Consider the following 6,394-nt stretch of genomic DNA (forward strand, 5'->3'; position numbering starts at 1 on the left):
GATTCTGAGAAAACCTTTCACAAGCAGCAGAAAATATTTTTACCTAAAGGCAGAGGAGACTTGAGGTCTGGAAACCTCCTAAGACAGGGTGGGTGACATAAGAGTGACTCACTACATGGAGAAATTCATCTCCAGTGAGGTCTAACAGAGGGGCTGTAAAGTTGTAAAAGCCAGTTCCCCTTCCAAAGGTCACTCAGTATCATCACTATCGAAAGAGACTCTCCTCACTATGTTGGTATCAGACAAAGCTATCACGGGAGTGTGACGATTAAATATATAAAAACATATATTTATGTAATATATATTTAAATCTATATTTATACACACATACACAGATGGCTTTGAGTTAAAATGTTTCAACTTCATGATGGTGCAAAAGCAATACAAATTCTGCAGAAATCATACTTTCACATTTTGAATTTGGATCAGTTCCCAGGCTAGCTATATTCAGTACAATACTCTCGAGGTGCCGGGCAATAGCAGCCACATACAGCTCCAAGTCAGTCAGACAATCATGGGGGAGACAATATTCCACAGTGTACTATGTTGCTTAGCTATGATGTTCAGGAGGTTGGAGATATTCAATGAATTTTTTTACATGATATTTTAAAACCAACAGTAAGCCTATCTGAAACAAGCCCCAACACAAACTGAGAAGCATTTGTGGCCAGGCATGTCCAGAAGATAAATTACAGGTGCTGAGAAAAACATTCCCCTAAGGCAAAATGGGAGCATCAGTAACAACAAAAGCAGTAGTGGCATTAACATCAATTCCCCACCTCTCCTGTTATCTTCTGTTTATCACAAGAAAAGGATCATTTCAAGAACACATGGGGGAAAGGTACAGCAACCAAAACTAAGTAGGTGTGACATTGCCACAGGATGCCTGTTAGCTTGTATACTGTTTAAAAAGAAAGAAACTATTTCTGTGTGTTCTTTGGAGATATTTTTCTGTGGGTACTTTAGACTCAGTCAACAAAATCCACTTAGGTTAGATTTGGAAGGCAAAGGGTCTCTTCGGGAACAGAGAGCTAAGTGAGCATCACAGAGCTGACTATCTGCAGCAGATGGACTCTGGGGTCCATGGTCTGGTACCAGTTTAGAGGACTACAGGAATGACAGCTAGGATGGTAGCAGATGCAGGTTCTTGGCTTCTGGATAGTAGGAGCAGTATGACCTAGAATCCAAATTTTAAGTGGTAGTCTGTAGTTGCTTCATCTCTAATCTTCCCTAGAATTTCTGGAGCAATTCTTTGTATTAACTCCTTTCTTTGTAATACCTTCAATGGTAAAACAGACTGACTGGCTACTCCAAAGCCATCTTTCTTTCTGCTATGTACCCAGTACATTGTACATTTTCCACCCTGATTGGCAGCTATCTGTGGACCTGTGCTAATGGATACAGACAGGGATGATGTACATTGCTTTCAGAGCAGAACTGAGTCCACTTTCTGCATAAGATGCTTCGTATTCTTTTTCTATCTAGCTGCTTTGTATAAATAGCCACAGTGACCTTAGAAGCTACATGGAATAAGCTTGAGTCCTAAAGTCACTGCTTAGAAGAGAATAATTTTTGGAAGAAAGAAAATAAGTCTTGGTGGCACCAGAAACACACACACACACACACACACACACACACACAACTGGGACATGAAGTAGAGAAGAAAAGGTTTGGGTCATGAGGAGGAAGTTAAAAGAAATACTAATGAGAATAAAATAGTGAAATTGGTACCACAGAACTGAAGGAGAAAAAGCATGCTGTTGTGCCAAGCCATTTGTTATGGTTTGAATGTAAAATGTTCCCTACAGGCTCGTGTGTTTGAATACTTGGTCCCCAGATACTGGCATTGTATTAGAAGGTTATGAAACCTTTGGCAAGTGGGGCATAGCAAAGAAAGTGGGTCACTATGGGGCGGGCCTTACGGGTTCTCCTAGTTAGCTTCAGCTTTCAAATTGACACAGTCTAGAGTTATCTGAGAGGATATTAACTGGGATATTGCGTACATCAGAATGGTCTGTGGCTTACTTGTGGGGCATTTTCTTGATTGTTTACTGATGTAAGAGGGCTCTGCCCACCATGGGCATTACCATTCCTACTTAGTGAGCCCTGAGATATGTAAGAAAGCTAGCTGAGCATTAAAGTGAGAATGAGCAAGTAAGCAATGTTTCTTCATGAATTCTGCCTCAACCTGTCTTACATTTCTGCCTAGGTTTTCTTCGATGACTGCCTATCATCTGTAAGCTGAAATAAACTCAAGTTGTTTTTGGTTATAGTGTTTACCAAACCAACAAAAATAATAGTAGGGTATGAAGTAATGGCTAGGTCCCATTTTCTAAAGATTTCTCAATGCTTCTTGGCCTAGTGAGATGCAAGACAATAGTGGTCAGACACTAAGGCTGCCACAGAGCCACCTCCACAATATTCTTCCTGTAATATTGGACTATATCTTCTCAAGCCATGAACAAAATAACTTTTTCTTCCTTAAACTGTCTTGCCAGGTATTCAGACATAGGACCATTGAATTAATCAGGCCTGGTTAATAGAGTCAGCAGAACCCCAGTTAGAGAAGCTGTTTCTATCCTTACAATAAAATTTAGCTGATAATAGTCACTCAGGTGAAAGTTAGAGTAAGTCACCAATAATACCTATATAAAACATTATTCAAGGTTGGTGCTGTATGGCAATTGTAGAGTACTTGCTGACTAGCATGCCCAAGGCCCCGAGTTCAATCCCCAATACTACAAATGCACCAAGAGAATTATTGCCTACATTTCAAAAGCAATGCAGTTGGTTGGCAGAATCCAACTAAAGGGAAATAAATTTAGTCTTTATACAGGAAAATGCACATATTAATAAGCTCAAAAGCACTGGGCATTTCACAATGCACCACAGTGGACATACAATCAAAGTCATATGCCTAGTATTTATTTTATTATTTTCAAGAAAGTTAAAGTGAGAATTTTAAAAAGAAGAGAGGAAAGGAAAGGAGAGAAGACGAGGGGAGGGGAGGGGAGGGGAGGGGAGGGGAGGGGAGGGGAGGGGAGGAGAGGAGAGGAGAGGAGAGGAGAGGAGAGGAGAGGAGAGGAGAGGAGAGGAGAGGAGAGGAGAGGAGAGGAGAAAATGGAGAGATTTGAAGTTACCATACATTTTCTGGATGGACACAGTGGAATCTAATTCCTTTGTTGGCACTTGAACCCTAACCTATCCATCACTTTGCCATATCCTCTGCCACCTTCACATTCAGTGAGATCCAAGTCACCTGAAACTTCTCAATCACACAGGTCTTCCTTTAGTTATTCTCATGGGAGACAAGGTCCAGAAAACCATCCTGACAGTGGGACTCTTGGCTCTAGGAAATCCTAAGGTGACACCCTATGAAAAAACCCTCTCCTAATGCATTGAAGGTTATCTTTCTCCACCATGGACCTTGATTCCAATGGTAGTTTCCCCTGAATGAGCTCCAAGAACAGATGCAAATTTCAGAGACAAACGGGTACATCCCATGCTACCAGTGTGAGGCCTGGCAATGAGCTGACAACTTAAATAGCATGCCTTACCCATGAGCCAAGCCAGCTGGTCTGTTTTACTGGTTGGGACTGTGCCTTAGAAATGTGTTTGTTTTATTTAGAAATGTGTATGTTGCAATTCACCCTTTTGCTGCTATGGGATAGTCAGGAACACAGAAGACTAATGATGCTTCATAATATGACATCTGTTTGAGATGAGGAAAGGCTCAGACTCAGATGCTAACTGTGTCATCCTGAAGGTAGCCACACACTGTCCCAGGTCTCTCTTTTGGAGGGCTTTCCCTCTGCATAGTTCACAACATAAAAAGACAAAGTACACCACTATAGTTAGTAACTTAATAAATCCTACCATATAGCTATACCTAAAAATGACATGCAAAATAAGGCCCAGCCCTGATCTGAAGACTGATATCCCTGTTGAGTACAGAAAAGCATGTGAAAAACAGACACATCTATTTTAAACTGATCCACAGAGCATGATGAAGTCAGCTTCCAGCTAAGTTAAAAAGAAAATGGCAACGAGCCCAATCTTTATTTTTCTTATTGGCCTTATTTGTCCACCAAAGCACAGGAAGTATCAAGTCGAAAGACCAATTTTGTATGCAAGGACAAAGAGAGAATGTTCTTGCAACTCTTTCAGGGCGAAATGTTCCTGCTCAAAGAGAAACTGCTCGCAACAGCTCTCGTGGAGAGAAATGTAACTTCCAGGCCCAGTTATTCTTTTTACCTTATCAACACCATGACTACTCTGAACCTAAATCAAAAGAAACAGAGGTAACTGTTTGTGAAGGGCAGAGCACATACCAGAGTTTATAGGCTTAGCATCATTGAATTCACCCAAAAAGACTCCTATCTGAGTGGTCATACAGAATTACCATACAGAAAATGACATTGAGTCTCAGGAGTGAAAGGCACCTGCCTACAGCCATACCGTTAGCATCAGCAGAAAAGTCAAATCAGCTTTGCGTGACTCTGAATCCTGCACTCCTCGGAGTCACTCCATGTGTCATGAATTAGTATCAAGTCTCACTTGAGTCAGAGATGCTCAAGGCACAAGGTACAAAGTTGAAGAAAAGCCTTTGTGAGGCTAGGTGACAGGAAACTTTCTCACTTGGGAGGTACTGCTGAGAGGTTAAACTCTCCCCAGCTCTAAGCCACGGCCCCTTATGCAGCCCCAAGGAAAGTAATAGACAATGAAGAAAACCGCCAGAGCTCTGATAAAGCCCTGGTGTAATTTAAACCCACTGTCTATCCTTAAACAGAAAATGAAGAACCCAGACTTGAAAGGCCATACTCTATGCTCTTCCATGTCAATGACCTTCTAAAAAAAAAAAAGTATGATGCAAGTATAACATACCTATTAGCAGTATGGAGGCTGAAAGGTGAAAGAGGAGGTGACTGTAAAAGGGTCTGAGACATTTTTAAAGGTATAATAGAAATGTTTTCTTTCCTAATTATAGTAGACATCACATTACCATTCATTTGTCAAAATTCACTGAATTATACATCAAAACTCAGCACTCTTTACACATGTAAATTATACATCAGTAACCCTTAAGCTTGTGTGCACACAGGAAGCTGAAGTGACAGCTTAATCAATAAGTGCTTACCATGCAACCATGAGGATCTCAGTTTGATTCCCAGCACCCATGTTAAAAGCTAAGTGTAGTGATTCACACAACCATAATCCAGAAGATCCCTAGAGCTCGCTGGCCAGCCAGCCTAGCCTAATGTGCAAACCCTAGTCCCAGTGGGAGACCCTGTCTCAAGTAATAAAGTGAACAGCTCCCGATTAACAAAACTCAAAGATCTCTAGCCTCCACATGTAAGTGCATACACATCTACAAGCATGCAAGCCCCTGTGTATACAAGGACATCTAAAATTTACAAATTCTAAGCTTGTGCTTTTATATACAAATAAGTGTTTCAAACAGACAATAGTTGATAAATCTTGGGCTAAAATTTCTTTGTAAAACTGCAGTGCATAAACCCATGAGTCCAAACACCTCCGTCACTCAGCCTTCCCGGTGCGGAGATTTTTCTGCAGGCAGCCACTGTAAGCTGACACACCATGGCCAGGGAGGGTCTGAAGGGAATTTTCAGGCAAACACTTCTGTAGCAGTTGGAGTGAGAAGCTGATTGTGAGGGTTATCTTGGCTTCCTGCCTCCTTTCCAGAATTTTCAGAGGTCATTCTGTGTACTTAATAGAAACACTCATCTGGAAAATTGCCTTAAGCCAGATTAAATACCATATCACTGTTTTTTAACCTGTACTTCATATATAGCATGTGTGTCTTTATCGTCATATCCTGTTGCAATTTGAAGGACATACCTGTCTCTATGCTGAGCCCTGAACAGATTCGGGGGTGGAATTTTGCTTAAAATACCAACCAGTATATCTTCTGGTTGTCTAAAATAGCTTGGCATGTATTTTAAATGAGAATTTTGTGAGAATAAATACACTAGTCTAGTTTCTCTATTCCTCAACTTGAGTTATATGTTCCCACATACATCTTCTTTAGTGAAGGTGCTTCTCTTTTTAATTCGGCCTCTTAGTACCTTTGTTTTCTATCCAGCACATGTTATTTGAGAAGAGTTTGGAGTTTTTCAGACACATTGTTGATAGCTCACTTGTGAAAGGAACATAAGCCACACAAATATGGACTTGCATTGAAGTTAATCAGGTCAGTCATGCAAATTAATAAGCCCATGAGGTCATATCCCTGAAGATAAAGGAGCAGACACAGATGACAAAAGCTGCCAGAAAAAAAAAAAAATGGGTTTGAAAGGGAAATAAACACTAAAAACCCATCCAATTTTAGGATCTTCTAAAAGTTATCAATATTTTCTGCTAGTGTGTGAACTCC

Source organism: Arvicanthis niloticus, chromosome 3 (assembly GCF_011762505.2).
Source record: "Arvicanthis niloticus isolate mArvNil1 chromosome 3, mArvNil1.pat.X, whole genome shotgun sequence".
Lineage (NCBI taxonomy): Eukaryota > Metazoa > Chordata > Mammalia > Rodentia > Muridae > Arvicanthis > Arvicanthis niloticus.